Genomic DNA, 22,781 nt, shown 5'->3' with positions numbered 1-22,781 from the left:
AGTAGTGTAAAGAATAACTTCCTGGATGTAGAGGGATACTGATGTGAGTATCTTTAGTTCTTTAAATGTACTTCTGCAGGAGTCAAGTGGATTGAGGTTGGCTAAGATCCTAATCGCTTTTTTTTAATTACCAGGATACGTTGCACATTTTTTGCTGAGGAGTTGCCCCAGACTGTTATGCCATATAAAAAATGAGCCTCAAAAAGTGCAAAATAGGCAATTCTAGTTATTTCCTGAGTATTGGTAGCCTTTAGTCTTTTAAGGACATAGATGCAGGAGTTAAGTTTTGAACAAATTTGATCAATATGTGGTGTCCAGGTGAGTATGTCATCAATAGTTACTCCCAAGTATTTAGCTTTATTATCTAGGTCAACTTCTGGGAGTCCTGTCAATTCAACTGTTCTTCTTCCAAATTTTAGTTGTTGAGTCTTATGGTCGTTTAATACTAAGTCATTCTGATTACAATATTGTTTTGCTGTATTTAGAGCGATAAAGGATGCTATTTCTAGTTCTTGTACTTGTTTATTTGCTATGAGGAGGACAGTATCATCAGTATACATGAGTACCTGGCTAAGCTCTTGGAGATAGTTTGGGAGATCGTTGGTTAGCAGAATAAAAAGTACCGGTCCCAAGACAGATCCTTGAGGGACGCCTCTACTTAGACGGAGTGGTGTTGATGTTACACGATATGAGGTGTTGTTTTGGTATATGATATTTCTACCATTTGTGTTCTTCCCTCCAGGTAGCTTGTAAACCAACTGGATGCGTTTCCTCTTACTCCCATATTATTCATCTTTTAAAGGAGGATATTATGGTCCAGGCAGTCAAATGCTTTAGTAAAATCCAGAAAAAGGCCAGTCACAGCAGCTCCATCTTCCATTTGATCTATGATGAATTCTGTGAGTTCTATCAGTGCTGAAATTGTTGATCTTCCTTTCAAAAACCCATGTTGTTGGGTGGTTAGGACATTGTGGTCGATCAAATGTGTTATAAGCCGGTTTAACATTACTTTTTCAATCACTTTTGAAACTATAGAGAGAAGGGATATAGGTCTGTAGTTGTTGATGTCAGTTGGAGATCCTTTTTTTAGTTTTGGAAACACTTTTGCCAACTTTAGAGCTCTAGGGAAAATGCCTTGTGAGAAAGTTTTGTTGATAATAGATATAAGAGGTGGTACAAGTTCCTCTGAGCAGCCTTTCAAAAGGATTGATGATATGTCATCCACCCCAGCCGAAGGCTTTTGTTTGAGGTTAGAAATGGCTTCTTCTGTTTCTTTCAGGGTACAAGGCCATAACGAAATATCAGGCATTTGATTCTGTAGCTGGTTGAGTTGTTTGCTTGTTTGTGTGAGTCCCATTTCTGTTAATGTTTTGTCAGCTACCGTTGTAAAATAGAGATTAAGGTGGTTTGCAACAAGTAGTGGGTCTGATTGGAGTTTCCCATCAATTTCTAGTTCTATGGAGTCTAAAGTCCTGTTGTCCCGGCATCTTTCATAATTTATCACTTGCCATAGGGCTTTTTGCTTGTTACTAGATTGCTTCATGAAATGTGATGTAGCCTGCTTTCTGATTTCCTTAAGCTGCAGATCATACGCCCTTTTTTTTGCAACAGTTTCAACTTTGTCTATGTCTCTTCCATGTAAATTTTGTTTGTCCGAGGCCTTCAGATAATCAGTTTTTTAACCTATGAGATTCTTCGTTAAACACCTTTCTAAACTTTTGATTCTTCTTTGCCCTCGTTTTTTTATATGGATAAGCCGCATTGAGTGTTCTACACAACACATTACTAAAGAACTCATAGGCTTTGTCAGCGTCATGTGTATTGTATACATATTAAAAAGATTCAAAGCTGAGTAAGTTTTTAAAGTGATGCAAATTGTCTTTAGTAAAATGTCTACAGGTTGAGCTAGGATAGGTATTTTTTCTGTATTTGCAGGTTTACAGTTCATAATTGTGCTGTATGGTCTGACAGACCTGTTATGATGACTTCAACAACGATGTCCTCTTTGTTAAGATTTGTGCACACTACATCAATAATTGATGTATTATTGAATTATTGAAGATGCAGAGTTGTGCACAACTCTTGTTGCTGGAAGTTCTAGTCTTACAATGTTATGACTGGTTAAAATTTCTTCAAGTTTCTTCCTTGATTTGTTAGAAACCTGATGGAGTCTGTCAATATTAATATATCCTATAATTATAATGGGATGTTTCCAGATTGGTAGAAGGTCAAGGGTGTCAGAAAGAGCATCCAAAGCATAGTCCACATTTTCACTTAGAGGTCGGTAGAGGCCGAGGATATAGATGTCTTTATTTTTGAAATTAACTTTTATTATATGTTGTTCATGTATGAGTTCAGTGGAGTTAATATAGGTTTGTACATTTTGTGTTGTGTTCCCTAGCTCTTCATTAGTATATATGGCTACTCCTCCTTTCTTGAAGTGTTTTCTGGAGAAGCCCCCAGCCAGCAGATATCCAGGTAGTCTAGTGTTCAGGAGATGGTCTTCTTTTAATCCATGTTCACTCAAGATAACTACATCAGGTTTAATTTTTTGAAGAAGATGGTCAAGTCTGTTTATTTTTGAAGCTAGTGAATCCATATTTTGATGTAAGATGGTTAGTTTATTGGTTTCCCCTTTCTGTTTTTTTCTCAGGAAAGCCTAAAAAATTTATAGATTTAGAGGAGCTGAGAGGTTGGTTTGTTTGAAGATCTTCCAAAAAAGATTCATGGTGGTGAACATCTGCCTGAACTAGGATTTGCTGCCTGGATATGGGAAGATAGTCTAGCACCACAGGAGTGGATGATGTATCTGTATCAATGTTGTCAGTATTTGGTCGATCACTGTGGTTCTTTGTCATGAGCTCCATGTAGAAATCTATATTATTGGTATAGAATTCCTCTATACTCACATCCTGGCCTCGTGGTTTTGCATTGACTGGTGGTTCTCGTGGCATAGTAGGCTATAATGTTTGTGTTTTTTGCATCTTACCATTTTCTTTTTGTTCTCCAGGAAGTGCAGATACTGGAAGAATATTGGTGAGCATTTTTTCCTGAGCTTTAGATGGATAAAAGTCAGGAGATTCATTTTGTTTTTGGCTGAGTACTATACTTTTGGCCATTTGGAGGGATACGCTAATTTGGCTCTTTGGTCTGTACTTATTTCTATTAGAATATGTGCGCGGGATGGTGGCCTTTGTTGAGTTTTATCAGTGTAATTTTGAATTTGGTACTTGAATGCTTTCACGGTATCCTTAACTTGGTTTTGACGGGTTTTCAAGTTTTCCAAGCTGTGTATTAAGAGAGGGCTATGGCTTTGCTCAAAAAAGTGGGACAGGTGATTTGATGTTTTCAGTTTGTGTTTCAGAGTGTTTAAAGGTTTTGCTTTGTTTATTTAAATCAGGTTTCTCGCTACTGGTACGTTTCAGGTTTTGTATAGTTACATACAATTTTTAATCTCCCTTTTTTGATCCAAAATTGTCAACTTTTTTTCCCTATCTTGTTCTTCAAAATCTTGTATAAGTTTGGTCTGTAATTCCTTTTCTTTAACAAGTTGAAATTCAGGTTCTTGCAAAGTTTCAGTTAAACTGGAGTTTTTGTTTTAAAGAGCTTCAGCTTTTAGTTCAAGATCTTCAATTTTTGCCTCATACTGATTTTTTTCAAATTCAGTCTTAGCCCTATAATGCTGACTTAGTTGGGAATTTTTTTGAGTCAACTCATGTATTTCTTGCTTTAATTTGCTGTTTTCAGCTAATAAAGCACTTCCGGCTTCAGCAACTAGAGTAAGGGATGTTTCTAGATCATCGGCATCTCGGAGGTTTTTGATTTTAGAATTTTAAGAAATTCAATGTATTTAATTATCCCTGTATGTAGTGCAAATTTATTGTTATATAAATTGTAGCAGCATTATTATTGAATTAATCGAAACTTCTGTGCCTATTTTCACCTGGTACATCTTTATAATGGAAATTGTAATATCAAACTAGATTGTCGTTTTAACATTGACTGAAATTATTATTTCATTAGTGTTAGGCAAAATAATAAATTTTATTCTATGATTTATGTACAAAGTGTTTAAAATTTTTCACTCACATGTCATTGGTTTGTCGTTGGTAGTAACAATTTATGGAACATATATGGTACAAGAAGTGTTCTTAACTTACATTTTAAGAAGTTTCTCATAATACTGATTATATAAAAGATAGCGAGTGGTTAATAAATACCACGTAGTAAAGAAAGTAATATTGTACATTATGTTATTTTAAATTCACATTATTAGAGATTGTGTATACAGCTCATCCACGGAAAGGTGGTAAAATGTATGTAAACTTTCTATGAACGTCCAATTAAATATGATTATTGGTTAGTAAAGAAAATACCCATAACTATAACGATTTTGTCTATATAAAATAAATTATATAGGGCCAAAGAATATAACCTTGGAAAAACTGTATTGCAATAATTTTAATTTTCCGTTTTAGTCGTGTTTATATATATATATATATATATATATATATATATATATATATATTTGTTTTCATTGATTTAGTTTCATTGGATATACCAGGAATTATTAAGGCTATTTCATATACTCAGCTATATATATATAAGATATATAAGAAAAATAAGTATGAAGATCTAGTCAATTATGTGTACGTTAAAATGGTTTTACTAGAAACTATTATCACTAATAACGTTATTCAGTAAAGGTTTTATGTTAAAGCAATGTAGTTTGTTAGTACAATAACAATGAGATCCAGTCAAGTACGTATATTGGTAACTCTGTCAGGAACTGAGAGGTTGGCAGTAGTGATCATGTCTCCAGTAATTAAACACGTCCAACACAGCACAATTCCAGACACACTCCCGCACCGCGCCATTTTCTATTTGCCAGCTACCCTTTTTTCTTTGCAATCTTATGTATCTGGGATTAAAATGGATGGATTTGAATGATATATCTGTGGATCGCACATATATGATGCTAGTAACACGCATTGGTCATCCAACTGAAAGGCACAAAAGATTTATCATTAATACTTAAGGAATTAATACTGTAATCTACAAGAATGCTTTTATAACAGATACATGTATATTTATGTTAATAAGTCTAAATAAACCATCTGTAATGTTGAAGGTAATTTCTAGCTATGTTTGCTGGCCTTACCCGAGGCAAAACCGGAAACATTATGCGGAATAGGTTAACCAATTGGCAAAAGCAATAGTTTTATCTTCCATAGTTATTCGTCAAATGTCATAAACTATAGCACTCATATCATACCTAAGGTGAACACATTCTTCTTTTACTTAATAGTTACAGGCAATAAATTTGTTTAGAACCACTCACACGTTTTTCAAGAAGTACATGTTGTCTTTGTACTTTTGAGTAAAATCTCAATAAATTGTGTACTAATTCATCTAAATCTTCTCAAATACACCTTGTTTCTTAAAAGGAGGCTGTCTTCAAAGAGAATTTCAGTAATAATATAAACAAAAACCGAAGAAATAATTGTCATAAATCACATAATGCTTGAGCTTCAAAGGTTTAGAAATATCCCATTAAACTAAATACATATAAACAAAAAAAAATAAGTTAAATCACCTGTTTTACACGACTGTTCAACACATCTTTCAGATTGAAACATTAATGTCTATTTAACCCCCTGACATAAACGCTCCGATTTTAACCAATGAAGAATTCATATTTATTCCAGAATTTAGCTGAAACATGACTAGCGGACATACCTTAGCCAACAACAAGCTAAAGAAGAGTTGAGTTTTATATCATTAATTAAATTTATATAAATTCTTACTAAAATAAAGTTACTGTAATACGAGGTAACTTTGTTACATTTTCACTGCAATAAACTAAGTTGTTAAATCATTGTGATATATATTAGTATTAAAATCAATATATTTCTATAATATTATTATTATAAACATTTAAATGCTTTATTAGATAACAAATAATTAAAGTTTCTGAAATTGCAAATTATTCGTATAGATACTCTGAAAATATTGAAATGAGCCTTTTCATATGTATCACATTCAAATAAGAGTGCCTTTAGTAGGGAAATACGAGTAGGCTTCAGTAAGTCCAGTTTTCATTAAGTCCAGGACCTTGTATTTTGCCATTTTAATACTGGCTGTTTCATAAAGTCCAGTTTTCACAAAGTCCAGTTCTCTAATATTAATTTAAAATATAACGCAGTTTCATAAAGTCCAGTTTTCAATAAGTCCAGGAGTTTAATATTATTAAAATACAGCAGTGTCAGTAAGTCCAGTGTCACAAAGTCCAGAAGTACAGTCTGTACCAGAGCAAGTCGCCGGCGACCGTCATGTTGCTATGTTGCAGGGGCAATTCTGAAGGCGTTCCAGCCTCAGCGCAAATTTAATAATTCATGTGCATTGTTATGTAAAGCAGCCTAAAAAGAATTAGTTTGAATTCAATCTTTAAATATTTATCTTTATTTTATGTATATTTGCAATTGTGTATCTAACTTATAGTTTTAAAATGTGGTTTTTCATACAAATCATAGAATAAATAGAAAAAAATATTTTAATTATTAAACTTTATTCAACCTAACATTAATTAATAAATATAAGTATACATTTGGAATGTTTATTGTATCTGTACTATGTATGTCCTATTAAATCACCGTAAATAAGAAAAAAACAAACAATACATTCATAACAAAATGTTGTATTATTTTACTATATGAAAACTCAAATTCTCAATAATGCCAGACACTCAACAAATGTTTTGAAAGTATTGGGTTTAGCAAACACACATAAAATATATATTTTTGACGTATCATATGTTCCAATGCTAAAATAAATTATATAACATTTACCTGTATTAAATATGTTGTCTTTTATTAAGTAAAACAGGAAATTAAAATTAATCATTTTGCAAGCAACAACTGTCATTTCATTATGAAATTTTATTCAGGAGTTAGTTCTCATAACCAATTAAGATAACTGGTCTGTTACGTATTATGCATAAACCAGTGTTGATTATTTACTATTAAACGCTATTACTACAATGTTATTGATCAAAGTAATAAAAATTATAAGTCTTATATATTTTATATAAATATTAGCTCTGATAATGGCAGTAAAGAAAGAACCTGCTATATATTTATTATATATAATCCACCAAACAATAAACAGCATCTGGGATGTTAACCAGTCGTGCCCCTTTAGCTCAATAAACTACCTTGCCCCGATCATGAGGTTATATGACAATTGACTTAGTGGGAAGCCTATCAGTCGTGGGGCTGGACAACTTTCATTTAAAACTGTCTTTCCGCACGATATATCAGAAACTAACTAACATATAGACGTTTGTTTATGCATGAAGCTTCAGTACTATATGAGGAACACTGCGTTCGATTGTGGTAAACGTCACACCATGAGATTTGGGTGACATTTAGCATGTATTACATTAGTCTTATGGGTAACCATTGTGATATTGGTAACAAAGCACAATAAATATATTTGTAAAAAAACTCAATTTACCCATTATATATTTTAACGTCCTAATAATATTATATATGCGACAGTGCCTTTGTTTCTTTGTTTTGTTTTCACGCGTAAACTACTCAACCGATTGTACTAAAATTTTACATAGACATTCCTACGGTTCCTGGAACGAATATGGGCCTATTCTTATTTCGAAAAATTTTCCGGGCTCCACCATAATGGACTTAAAAATAGCGAAAGTTCCAATTCTTGGTCTTTAAAGTTTCGTAATTTTTATTGAATGAGCCTGTCAAGTAATCAACCTTTCTGTGTAAACATTATACTAAGGCAGCACACCAATATGTTTATTTAATTTAAACACTATTTTATTTATATTTCATAATCAAATTTAGCTGACACTAAACTCCTGTTCTCAGTCTCTTAGGACTGTATATATATATATTTTTTCGTCAACATTTTGTTAATCGGGTAAATAAGGCAAATTCAACTATGGAACCGTAACTACAATAGAGTCGAAGTCAGTTGAAATGCTCGGAACCAGAGAGAGATTTGATCGAAGTAGGCTTCTCATTCCTAAGAAGGTAAATATATTTCCCTCGTCAGGACAACGATGAAAACTCATCTATGGCACTAAAAATACATTAGACCGGCAGTAGATCACAATAGCTGGAAATAAGCGGTGTTTTAAGCAAAGCTGTTTTCGGAGACCAGTGTAAATAATTTCTTGATGAGAGCAACGAGGTAAATTCAGTTGTGGTATCGGAAATACGATGAATTTGAACGATAAATGAATGCTCCTATACCAACCAAACATGATATAAGATTTTGTACCTCTGATCGTCTAACCATAAACACTGAAATTATATGAACCTGATCATATGACTACTTACGTTTGAAACACATTATAGAGGACCATTATATTACATCATACGTGTTTTGATAAAGTTGGCTTCGGAATTTGATTTTTTTTACCCGCGGGTAACAACTTGTATGACGTATTAACACATGTAGACTAATTATTCCAACACATCCCACACCATTTTTAAGGTGAGTGGTGACTAGATGTGTAGACTTTTATTATTTAAACACTAGTATGAAACGCAATAAAATGAAAAGAACGTGAATGTATCATATGACAAGATCATGTGTATCATTTCGAAAAATATTTCATAATTAGACTTAATTGAAACTTCGTTTCTACATAAACAAGAATAAAGTCAACCATTGAATTTGGCTGATAACACTGAGTTCGATAATGGTGAATGTCATTCCATGGGATATGGCCTAGCGTTAGCTATTATATTTTTATTGGTATTATATGCAAACATTGTGGCAATGAAAATATGGCAGAATAAATAAATTTGAGAACAAACCTAGTCCAATAAAGACTTTTTTACATGGAGAATTTTTATTCATATGGTAAAATGAAAAAATTACCAGAGTGGAAAGTCAATGTTAAAAGTAGGTGACAATATTTAATATCAGAGAACTCTCGAGTTGCAGTTCCCCAATTTAGTTAACAAAAATTTCATTACTGGAACACTGCTATAAAACATAATTCAATATGAGACTATAATGTAATAAGTTATCTCGAGAAAGATTTCTTCTGTTAACTTCATTTTGATATAGACTAGGTTGGGTTGTTATCACTCAGTACGCCAACACAATTTTTTATTTTATCTACCGGGGGTATATAAAAAATGTCTCTTCTGTGCGACTGTTTATCACTCTATCTGCCTGCAGGTATATCGAAAATAAAATGTGTTATAGATTTGAAATTTTGAATGCAAACTCAGTTTGTTATGCAACACGTGGTGTGGCGTGTTGCTACTTTGTTTATATTATATTGAATTAGTAAAAAGCATTTATTTTTAACACGCAAGCCTCTAAAACAAAGCGATAAATGTGCATTTTGAATTTTGCTCCATTTTAATTGTGCAGCTGATGAAACATTGAAAATGCCTCTTCTTGTGTGTATTGTTTCTGGGTAAACGAGACAGACACTCTTTTGTAGCGTATGTGGCTCTGTTGCCGAGATTGCGTTTTGAGCTTCTTCGTTACCGACTGTCTAGGCTAATTGGTTGGCCTAGGCTATTATGTCAGGACCCTATTTAAGCTGGCAAATTCAAGGATATCGAAATCATATTCCTAATGTACTCTGCTGTATTGATCTTTGTCGAATGCTTTTATACGGACGTGGACTCCAGATTCCAGTAGTCAAGGCTGTGACAGAATGTCAGATTTCAAACACTACACAAAGTGGAAGGTGAAGTAGAGCTAAACTATTAAAACTCTTTTGATTGAATCAGCCCTTCCAATAACAGTTGTTTTAAAGTGAACAAACTGTAGTAATTAATGTATGATGGCAGTAATGATAAGAAATTATTTCTGTAGACATTGATACTGATGTGGCATTTTTATGTACTTCCTACGTAATATCATAGTTAATCCTATAATAAAACTTCCAGACATTTCTTAACTCACGAATATAATCTAATAAGATAAAATCTAACTAGAACACAATTAAAAAAGCTAGGCTTGGTAATACACAAATAAATGATGGCACTGTTTAAAATTCCATGTTTTATTTTGTGAAATATAATTTTTCTTTTTAAAGGAGCATTTTTGGAATGATTACTAAAAGTATATATACAAATTTATTTAAATAACTGTTTTTCTACACCAGTTTCAATGAAAATACTGTGTTAATCTTTTTTTTGTAGTATAGTTTGAATTCTTACTAATGATTTTCATTATACTTTTTAAGTTTTTTTTTTCTTCTGACAAACTGCTAAATAAAAGGCCTTCGTGATCAGATATGGACATTGGTAAGAATTTGTCTCTTCTGACGGATCTGAGGTTTTTCCTGTAATACGAGTAGTTTTCTAAAATTGTAACCAAAAGGACTATCTAGTGGAAATTGTTAGACTCATGTTATAACTATTAGAAAAATATGATAAACTCCAAACTACAAAATAGATTTATTTTCGTCGATTTATATTTTTTAACGTTCATCCATTATTACGATAGTTATTTACCGATCGATAACACGTGTTAATTTCTCCTCAACTGTGTCAGATATTCCACTACTGGTATGCCACCATAATAGAACAAACTATGCAATTTTGTTGAATAATTCCACAACACAAACAAAATAGTGAATTGCTTCAGTGTTTCAATGAAAACAAATGTACAACAATGTTCATGATTTCCAGGAATTTATTTAGTAATTGTGTGTGCGAGACGAAAGCTACAGACAGTACAATGTGTCACAACCGGATACGGGAGGTCCTCCATAGCATGTTGCACCTGTCAATGACCCATTATTTCAAATGTGACGAGGGTGCAATAAACCAACACTCCCTCGCCCCTCGGTTCGAGCCGTGAGCCTGCCAGGCTCAAGGAAGTCCTCGCCGAATATTTATATTGTTTGAGTTTATCCTACTCCAGAAATCAGATTGTTTTCTAAAAGTGTCTATTTTATTGCTAATATAAACTAATCTATCAGAACTGTTTATAAAATTATATGTATAAAGTTAAAAGTGTTTTAATTTTAACATTAATGATGAACTTCTAAACGAGAATAATAAATTTACATGCATTGTTAACATAATGTAATTTATTCCTCGGGTAAACTACCTTTATTTCAATGTATAATGTTGTATATAGGTAGATTAAAATAAAGAATCAAAGATACAAATTTCTTATAAACTGTGACTAGTGTGTAAATGAACATTTTAAAATTATCTGGTTACTTTCAAATGACAAAACTACTTGCTGACGCTTTCAATGGAGTGTTTTTACAATTAAGTACACATAACCAAAATAAACTATTAAAATGATAAAAAAATATCCATCTATAAAACAGTACAGAAATCTGCTAGATGAGGAGTAGTATAAAAATAGCACAAAGCTAAGGCAGTTTCCGGGTAGCCTACAGCTGACTTCACACAGTCCACAGATCTCACAGGTAGATAACGATGAAACGTTCTCTATCAAATTTGATTCGTTCCATTTCACCCATGACATTGTACTCAACTAACAAAGTATAATAGAAAACGGTGGATTAATCATAAAAAATATTTTAAATCAAATTACACGTTATTGTTTTACAACCTCTCTAAGTTATAAGGAGGGAAAGAGGGCCTAGACAGGCAAATATCTATATCGTTATTAATGTATCATGTTTACCTTTTTACTTAGTAATATAAGCCTCTCAATTTAACCTTATATAACGTTGAATAAATTTAAAAATTGCATTTAAATGTTTGATCGGCAGGTTTAGTGAGACGTGTTTTCTTGTCTAGTACCGTGCGGGCTGGAAGAGTTTTGAGGACTTTGTCACCCAAGTTCCTTTGGCCCGGTTCCTTTTTTATAACTTCTTAACATTCTTGAACCAGATAAAACTCTCCAGCGGCCCACCTCAACCATGACGTTTAGACTCATTTCGTGTTCTCTATTGCTTTTAATCTGGTTAATGGGTTATCTTCAAATACGGATTTACTGGCTTTAGAGTTTTGGTAAGGAATACAAATTAACATAACAAGATTATAAAAATATGTGCATTTAATTAAATGTCTATGTTAAGCAAAAGCCATAAATAATTTCATATAGGTCAGTTCATCGCTAAACATATTTCTATTCAGACTAAAATTGTAACCGATTTGATTGCGTTTGATGGGAACTAATTGTGTATGCAATATTTTCAAAAGTACACAATTGCGTAACTGATGACTTGAGTTGTTACTCTGAGTTGCCAATTTTAATGGATAACGTTCCTGTATAGTCTACCAAATATTCTAAGGAGGCTTCAACGGGAGCGCCCAACACCGGAAGTTCCTTTCCTTTCCCACGCGTATAAACTTACTGTAGGCTATCGCTTAAAATTTCGTTGAGTACGTTTTACACTTACCGCACAGTAATTTTTTAATTGAACCTAGGGTTTATTGCCTTCGTTATGATTCTATTGTTTACTAATATTGAAAGGTTTATGATATTCTGTACAGGCCTACACCTGCACAAAACACAGATGTTTTGCAAATTGTTGTGTAGTAAAAATCAGGTTACAGAGTTATTTTAAATTTGGGTTAACAGGTGGGAAAATATGAAGATGTTGTTAATGTGACTTGTACCTTAGCGGGTTATCACACGCTATTAGCACAAAGCAAATAAAAAAAACAATTTGGGTTATTGTTGATAGGCCGGTTATAGTGGGAATATCATATTTTTTCGTATTCGAAAATTGGCTGGTCGAAAGGCTCGAATTCATAGCGAAGATTGACAGAAATGAACGCTGAGCACTATGGTAAACGGACTGTAGGTCCACGTCATAAAACTGCCGGAAGCATTTCTTACCTACTTCTTGAGGGGTGGACAGTTGGTCCACGGTCCCGACCTGGGACCCACTGTCCGACTCACGGGTTTCTTTTGATGAGGGGTTAACAAGGGATCGTCGTAATCACACTGTAGCACTTGAATGGATGTTTCGAGATCTAAACTCTATATCTGCTAAATAGTTTTCAGTACACTACATAAGACAGCTGCAAAAAGAATGAAACAAAATTATATACATAAAATAAAGTCAGGTTAGTTACGCCATTTCTAACTTAAGAATGTCTGTAACGACTATAGTGGTCTTTGCTTTATTGGATACGTTTTCGCTCCGACTAGGAGGACAACGATTAAAATATCGTAAGAATGCACAGAAAAATCACGTAAAGAGAACAAGACATAATAGTCTAAGAGACTAATTAACTTTAGTCAATTGTTCTGTGTAAACATTGTTTTATAGTAGCACAATCATAAATTACCTTACATTTAGTCATGAAAGAATAGAGTAAGCTTGATTATAACAACACTTCTCATTTCAAACTTTTTTGTGACCACTGTTGAGCACAAGTAAGACAAATATTTAGATAAATAAACTACAAGTTTTATTGAAAGTCTACTTTTAACTGTACAATTTAGTAAATATTGAGTATCATGATGAGTACTGTATGCAGACATCAAAAGAATGTACTATATAACTTTTGTATAGTTATAAAACGCATAGTTTATTTGACTTTTGACAGAAGTAGGCTTCTTAGAAGTTGGTATGTACCTTGTTCGAAAAAACAAGGCAATATTAACTAGGGCTCTTTTATTAATTAAACACTAAATTTTAAAACTTTTAACGGTTAACGGTTTATTTTAAAGGGGAATAAAACCAATAGGGTTTTAAGAATAAATTTAATAATTTGGAGCGTTCGAGGTTCTTATAACTACTAGTAATTAAACATGTTATCTCCTGTCGTTCCGGGATCACTATTTGAAATAACGTTAATTTTTTTCGCAGCGATATATAGCGATGAATAGCAATTGGAAGTTTGAATGAAACTAGACAAATTTTTTAGCCGTTCATCGAATTCCTGTTTGAGTGATATTTAAAACGTATCGTTAGCGGCATAAGGTCACTATTATGTAAGTTAGTATGTCTGTGTAGGCAGATGTTTTGTTTACTGTTTGGATTATATGCCAAGAGCCACTATTTAAGGTAATAACATATTTTTTCTTCGTATCTATTTAACTTAATTTGGTACAACTTTAAAAATGATATATTAGATGTGAACTAAATGGTTATTTTCACTATTAACAATGTTAATAAAACAATAAACCATCCATTGCAATTAACGTGTAGGTACTACGAGTACCGTGTCTACTGGTATATACAGTATTATACAAACGATGGTCCAATATAAGGAATAACTAATAGTACAAACTTACTGTAGATGTTTATGATTCATTAGGACAATGCCAAATTAATAAGAAAGTAATATAATGCTATGTGGAATTCGTTAAGATATAATCCCTATTAGTAATCCACTTCATATGTGATAGCTTGAGTAAACTGTTGTTAATATTTACTGCTTTAGCAGTACGCTGTGCGAATGTAGTGGAAACATCACTGACCAGAATAAAGCATAAGTGCAGGTAGAAAAACTAATGCACGGCCAGGTCAGTTTTGAAAAGTAGGACAGTTAGTCCGCAGGTGTCGGCGTGGACTAACTGTCCTACCCTGCAGAAAAGTGACGTCAGCCACTCTCGTCAAACTAGGCGTGGACCTACAGTCCTACAATCGAGATCCATGGCCATCTACTAAGGCACGTGACTTCTTTAGGCAGTATCAGTATAAACCCAATTACTATTTCACCTCGGAGTACTTAAATACTTTAAGTATTTTAAAAAGGTTTTTAAAAGGGTATCTATACTTTTTGATCCGGTCATAAGATGCAGCTTTGCTCTTGTTTAGTGATTGTACTGAACTATTTTGTTAAGTATCTTGTTAATTTTATGATTTAATTTTGTTTTAGTCGCATATACTTCATATTAAACTGTACTTGTAGTAGAAGATTATTCCTACATAAGCTTCCTGGTGATTGGTGGTAGAAAGGTTTTATTGAAAACTTTATGCTCTGAGCTGATATTTTACCTCCTCTTATTAGTTGAGAAGTACTATAGAATATTAATTTTAGGACCTAATGTTTCAAACCTTTCTCCAGGGGTGGCTGGACCCCTGATATAGAGTTTTTTATACCCTCTACTCTACTGTTTTCAAGGCACCCTTCAGAGTACATTTCTTGATGCACCACTGTTTTTGCATTGGATCTAAATACCATAGTCTACACAATAAATAAATATTTCGGGTCTTTTGTAGAAGAGTGCCACCAGTCTTGAAATATGTTCTATAGCTATTACATATTGTTTGAAGGGTCTTATGACGATCTGTTTCAAGCTATCTGGCGGGACATGAACCTATTCTGGCCTCCACAAGAATAAACCCTTATATAGTTTGTAACATAATTTTTTTTCTTTAAAATGTGTTCAAATTTTGTCCAATACATATATACTGATTGTACAATGTGGTTTTGTTGGTCCTGTATCCATAGAAAACATTTCAAGACTGGCGGTCCTCTTCTACAAAAGACCCAATATTTCTATAATGGGACAGATAAAAATATTAAGTTTTGTTATGTTAGTTTATTATTACATTAATTTGTTTATGTTTTGTTCATTATTGTATTTTGTATCATATATACCGGAAATTGGCAGAAGAATGATAGATTTATCTTTAATAAAATAATTCACTTACATCAATGTGGAATATATCTAACATCTGACGACGAAAGGGCACGTAGTATCAGTGGCGGATTTTCCCATTAGGCACGATAGGCAACTGCCTAGGGGCCGCAGGTCTAAAGGGGCCGCAAACCCCAAAAATAAAAAAGATTTTCCTCCTTTGATGGAAGACAAAACATGATTGTAAATACATATTATATTGTTATTGACAATATAACCCAGGAATTAGACAGCAGGTCAAAAATTTATTTTGAGGTTTTGGGTGTTTTGTGTAACATGGACAAACTAAATGATGAAGAAATTTGTCAAAAAGCGTGTGGTTTGGTGTATAAATATTCCTCGGATCTCACATCTGAACTTGGTGAAGAACTGATCCATTTTAAAGCGTTTGTGGAAGAAGCTGAAGGTATAGAAGAAAACGCAAAAACATCATTTACCTGCCTACTATTTAAACTTTATCAGGGAGAAACAACTGACAACAAACATTGATACTGCACTAAAAATCTTATTATGCATGGTGTCTTCAAATGCATCGGGAGAACGGTCATTCAGCATTCTCAAACGTGTGAAGAATTACCTACGCAACTCAACCACTGACACCAGGCTGTCCAGCCTAGTTGGGTTTTCTGCAAATGCTGAACTGTTGAATGAACTAAATTTTGATGATATTGTAGACGAGTTTGCTGCATTAAAAGCTAGAAAAGTTGATTTGTAAGGAAATATAAAACATAAAACTATTCACGTAATCAATGTATAATGTCACTAATATGATTTGAATATTATAAAGTGTACAAAGCCACTAACTTAGTTTTGATTGTAAGTCCCAACCTTTTTTTATTTTGTGTAGTTCTGTTTTTTTAGGTAGGGGGCCGCAAGTTAACATGTGCCTAGGGGCCGCTAAGGTCATAATCCGCCACTGCGTAGTATACAACTCCCTGACAGGTTTTATACTCAAGTTATATTTTATTATCAATAAAACAGATGAAATGAGTTTTTAAGGAAAGCCTGATTATTCTTAAATTACCTTTGATGATATCAAGACATAATTAATTAAGGCTATGAACGGTGTGGTTATTTTAAATGCTGTGAAATATGTTGCTGTGAATCTACAATTTGTGTAGTAAGATATGCGATGAGTCAGATTTCATATGACAATAACCACACAAAATTGTGTTTTACCACAGGCAATAATCATACTTAAATAAATACTTTGTAGTCATATTAAGCTAATAAAGGTATAACATGTATTTTTTACAGATTTAATACATAATTACAACAGTTATTACAAATAATTAACAATGAGTTTCATTTAAGCCCACAGATTGACTGGAGAGACAAGAAATCATCTTATCTCGGAGTTAAAGAGACTGAGAGAGAAATGGAGGATATCTTTTCAAACGCGCAGTAGGGCACGCGCAGGTTTAGTGAGGTGACAGCTGGCGTTAGCTTTGAGCAGTCACCAGTCACAGTTAGTCGTTGAGCCCAAGCGCGATCGTGTTGTGATAGTTGGGTTGCAGTTATTAGCGCGGTTACACACCACGGTTGGGTGGGGCTTGTTTTGGTTCATCGCTGTTCACTTTAACCTGCCTGTGGTCTGGCGATCTTACCCGACGACATGGAAAACGTTCAACTAAATTTCACAGTGGGGTCATGAGATTCAATGCTTCTTTGTACTTACAGCGTTGTCCGATCATCTCAAGGTAAGTAAATTATTGATTTTTATCTTAGTGTAGTAAGATAAATGCATTTAATTAATAAATGTAAAAGTAATTTATGTCAAGCCCAATATAACTTAGTACTAGCTCAATTTATAGATACTTAATAGATTTGTAAACAAATTTCAGTACAATAACATGAAATTTTAACATATTGTGGTCTGACTTACTCTTTCGTTATTTAATATTTTAAAGTTAAAAGGACTAGTAGTTTTAAAAATGTGTCTTAGATTGAAGACTCTTGGAGCTATTGAGGAAAGAAATTAAAAATAGTACCAAATTTTAATAAAATAATAATTTTTTCAATAAGGTTTATTTTTTGGACGAGGCCTTTTAAAACCAAAGGTTTCATAACGAGCACAAATAAATAATTACATTAGTTTAATTAAAATTAATATTAAAATACCGTATGGTTTAAATATGCATATACAAGAATGTTAGAAACATTTCAGCCAGTATAAAAATTTATTTATGACCACCGTTTAATTTTTGAGTAAAATAAACCTTATTAGAAAAGTATTGCTTTATTAATATTTAGTACTATTATGTCTAATAGATACTTTTAGGAAAATTGCATTTTATAACAGTTTCTTTTCCTTGTAACATTTAAAAATAAATACTTCACATTTTCAAAACCTTTATAAAAAGATAAGTGATAAGTCAACACAATCTACAAATTAAAATACCTGTTCTCTGTAATAATACAAAGCAATCAAAACCAAAGAAATCAATAAATAAGATTATACAGTTTTTATTGGATTGTGTTTAAATGGAATGATTGGTTATTTTTGGACATACTACAAAAATGTATTGTTTATAAAAATCCTAGCAAATGTTCAGCATTAATAAAAAGTCATGAGTAGTACTGAAGTAATTCAAGAAGAATTTGCAGTGTAAGGTTGCAATGAATTCTAAGTAGGTATTAAACTTGTTTAAATTTGGTTATTTATGATGAATAATTTGAAAGGATGATAAAATTTCAGACATTTCGCATTGTGATATGTTTCAAAAAGTTTATCACCACATCTCAAGAATTAATTTCTACCATCTTCTTTCAGGTATATAAAACTTAATTTAACAACTTAAAAGCCCTAGGGCCCTGTTTATAACACCGTGTGGTCGGCCTTTTCTTGACCAATCTGATCTGCCAATATGTTGTCTTGTACATATTAAGCATAGTCTGTTGCCTATTTGTAAATCAAGATTAAAAATTATGAACAGGGAATGAGAAATTTTTGATATTGGAAACATACATTGAAGTAACGATATCAAAATAATAAGGGGTTTCCTGTTTGGGTTATTGTAAAAGGTCTACCTATTTATTTCTTTACGGAGATATTAACGCAATTGTTATTAATGCAAAGGAAAAACAGTTACAACATGAAACAAATTTTTGTCATATATAAATTGAAGAATTTGCTATAAATAGAACAATTATGGAACACTACAGTTTAGTGTAGAACGTATTTAACATTTTCGATACTCCATAACTTAATTAGTATTTTCAAATAACACCAAAATATTGTGTAATCTGGTAAACTACTATTTAAATATAGCCTACAGTTAAGTTTTTGAAAATTATCTTATGAATGACTTTTAGGATGTTATCACATAGATCATGTATGCAATTATTAATACGTAATTCATTTGTCACAAAATCTACCTACTTCAAACTATGCTGGTAGGAGAATTTTACAATAGCTTTTTGAAACCAAATTTTATTTACTGTTTTAACAAATGTGTGGGTACACTAATATTCAGGTTACAGACTGGAGGCCTGGAGTAACGCTTTTTAGTTACTTTGGTAGCCTATGTTTATTGGGTTTTGGTGAAATTAGTTTCAGATAAATTTTATTTATATTTCTCAACAGATAGTATATACAATTTTATTTTTGTAAAGGACACCGTGAGAAATTTCTTTTCCAATTGCATTCCAAACACAAACAACACCACACAGAGGTTGTAAAAAGGGTCCTTGATACGCTTGATTTAGCCCTAAGGATTACGGGTAAAACAATAACACTTGGTGCATCATTACTGCGCCTATAAATGTACGTTTTGAAGTGACTATCATTTTTTGTCATGTTGCCCTGATATAAAGAAATAGTTTTTAAGGTAGTCTTCACATCTAATGGAGGATGGTCTACAAGAAGTTTGGCTATACATTTTAACATAAGCATACCCCAAGTTATACATTATTTTAAACAAACAATACTATTTGATGTAGAGATTCAGTAACCACCTTAAAAATTATTTCTTAGGTCCAGTATTAATTTATTAAGTTTAACTATTTAGATGTACACCATCCTCAAGTGTCTCGAATTTATTATTGGAGTACACACTTATGAGAATTTGTTCAATCTAGCCTACACCTTGTAGACTAAAGAGTTGAAGGAATTATGTGACCGATATTGCATTTGTTAAAAATTTTATAAAAAATACTAAATAAGTGCAATATTTTATAAAATATTAACCATAGTTAAATACGTAGGAGGAAAGATCGATATCATAGGCAATCTAAAAGTGCTTTCTTTTTAAATACAGCGTGCTCGGGCGTTCACTTCTAAAACGCCTCATGGACCGGAAATTCCATAGATAGTGAACTTCCGGCGAGTCGCGTAATTGCAGATTCTCGTGGGAACGAAACGATACAGACTCATTGTACTCATTCATAGGAAATAAATATTTAGTAATTCTTAAATATTAAATTAATAAAATTGTATTTGTTTTTTGCTATACCAGTGATTATGAAGTAAAAATTTTATATTGGAATGCTGTACATTCTTCACAAGACTATTATTTATATCAAAACATAATTCCTGTTATATGATTTTATATTTTTCTTCAATAGGAAATCTTCTAAAAAATCTGAGTGATTTGTTTGACCCATTGTGTCTCAGAATAAACTACTTTAATTATCTGTAAATAACAATGTGTCAATTAAAACATGAAAGTACTGCTGAATTTACTGGAAAATTGACACTACGCGGGATGTCGCGTGTGAGCTAACTTCTGTACGTACTTTTTAAGCGCATAAATAAAGAAGATTGTACAAAAAAATTAAATTAAAAGTACAATATGGAAAATGTGTGAATGTATTGTAAGTGAGTGATTGTATCTCTAATTTTAAATGTTTGCATCAGGAAATTTTGCCGAATTGGGTGCAGGGGACAATAACGTTTTATTAGGGATCACGAAGAAATATATGAGAAGATAGAATGAGTTCCCAAGTTGCTTATCTGTTTAATCATAATAATACTTTTAGATTTTGACAAATGCGGCAATTTGCCCTTGGGTGCCACCTCTTGCATGTTGTTAACATTAATTTGATTATTTAGATTAGAGAACAGTGTGTGAACTGGCGAGAATATTGTGGTCGAAATTTATATAAATTCTTTGCCCAGGAGCTTGCCGGGATGCTGCCTTCTGTTCCTTACTTACTTCCTGAAACTACTCATCTGTTGTCCCTCCATGTGAAGGAGATCTTCAGAGATCTTCAATCAGTGACCTGGAAGCTAGCAGCTATTCTTCTTGCTGTATCAGCTATTCTTCCTTCATTATTTCCTGAGTATTTCTTAATGTTACTCTTATTTTATGCTTACTTTGTGAAAAGATGTAATGAAAAATCTATAAATAATTATAAAATTAATCGAATAAAATAGTATAATTTGATACATGAAAACTTGTCAGATTGGTATTGAAATTATTCATATTTACTATTAAATAACGAAAGGAAAAAGCTATTTAAACTAAGCTTTTGTATGTACTAAGAGGTTGTCAGTTACATCTTAATATCAACCTCATAAGCAATACAGTAATGTTTCAAAGGGTTATGTTATATTTGTTTTCTGCATCTGCAAGGGGTTTCTGCCCAGTATGTGTACATCAGTCTAGACATCTAACTTGTTTTAAAACTATCTGATGACAAACTGGTTTGTATTAGGAATGCAAACAAATTGTACTTCTTATATATTGTGTGGTTGGTGAATGTGTACCTTTTAGCTGTTTCACAAAGATTTATTGTCACTCCTGTTTTTGTGGAATACTCTTTCATGCCAACATCGTTGTGCAATAAATTTGCTGTATATATTATTTTTATATATTAGCATATGTATATACCTATTTGTAGATAGTAAAATTGTCAATACAAATAAAATTTCGTGTTTTTTATTTACATTCAGGAAAAATTTATAAAATGGTGAACAGCCATAGATTTAAAGTTTACTGCCTTTTTTCATTTAGGCTGTTTAGAGAACATTTTAGAAACCTGTTAATTTAAGATGGGCCGATATCAAGAGCTGATCATATTACAAAGGCGATTCAATAAAAATATTATGTAAAAATTTTTATAGCATCAGCTAGAGTTTTATTTAAAATAGAAAAAGCCACCAGTAGCTAATTTTCTGAATGAATACTGTATTACACCACCAACAGGATTGATATTTGTTACAGGTGAACTGGGTATGGGTGGATGGGCCGGCAGGAACGCATGCTGCAAAGAGCTGTGCACAATCAACATGGCAAGAAAACTAAGCAAACAAACATGTTTAACTTTTTCTATTAGGTTAAATTTGTACTGTTTTAATATTTGTTGAATTTTTCATTGTACTATTTAATTTGATAATAAGAAAACCATCTTGCACCAATTGTTTCAGATAATCAACGTACTGCTGTAAACAGTCCTTTTACCTCTAATCAAAAAGATCAATAGAACATAGATTTAAGCAGTATTCCATATTAAATATTTAGTATAGAGAAGTAAGAAAATAACATTTATTTCTTACACAATTAACCACAATCAATAAGAAAGAGAGGATTTTAGTTTTAAAATTTACTACATTTGTTAACAATGTATAATTTTATTTAGACAATAATAAGGCCAATTAAATAAATAAAACCTAAAATGAGACCAAATAACATGTCTTGTTTTTGTTCTTGTCAAATGAGTGACAGTTTTAAAAGGCTTCAACTTTAGAAGTCCATTTATAATATTTTTAAACACTACCTGAAACTGACCAGTGGAATCAAATGAATTTCTGAAGTGAGCAGTATCGCTTCATGGCATGACTTTATAAAGGTAAAAGTTCAAACATAGTTTACCTTATAAAGATTCTGATAATGTTAAAAATTCAGATTACTACTGAATGGTGTACATAGAAAGAGAGGAATGGAATTGTAAATGTGAGCAAAATTACATATTGTACTTTGGGTCCTGACAATTAAAATAATTAATATTGTATAATGCTTCAACGTTTGAAGTGCAATTAATATTTATGTGTAAACACTATCTGGAACTGACCAGTGGTATCAAATGAATTTCTGAAGTGAGCAGTATCGCTTCATGGAATGACTTTGTAAAGGTAAAAGTTCAAACATAGTTTACCTTATAAAGATTCTGATAATTTTGTAAATTCAGATTACTTTTAAATGGTGTACATGGAAATGGTCAAAGAGAGGAATGGAATTGTAAAT

The 22,781-nt window shown here is 32.3% G+C and overlaps 1 long non-coding RNA gene across 1 annotated transcript; it reads left to right on the top strand.

The window, feature by feature from the left end:
* The first annotated feature begins 17,046 nt into the window (after positions 1-17,046).
* On the top strand, positions 17,047-22,342 carry LOC124358735. The gene is made up of 3 exons (XR_006922060.1): positions 17,047-17,294; positions 20,714-20,877; positions 21,762-22,342. It is a non-coding gene; the product is annotated as an uncharacterized LOC124358735 (long non-coding RNA).
* The last annotated feature ends 439 nt before the right edge of the window (positions 22,343-22,781 follow it).

This window comes from Homalodisca vitripennis, chromosome 3 (assembly GCF_021130785.1).
Source record: "Homalodisca vitripennis isolate AUS2020 chromosome 3, UT_GWSS_2.1, whole genome shotgun sequence".
Taxonomy (NCBI): Eukaryota; Metazoa; Arthropoda; class Insecta; order Hemiptera; family Cicadellidae; genus Homalodisca; species Homalodisca vitripennis.
Note: the sequence above shows the minus strand (reverse complement) of the source record. Positions and strands in the feature narration are given on the sequence as shown.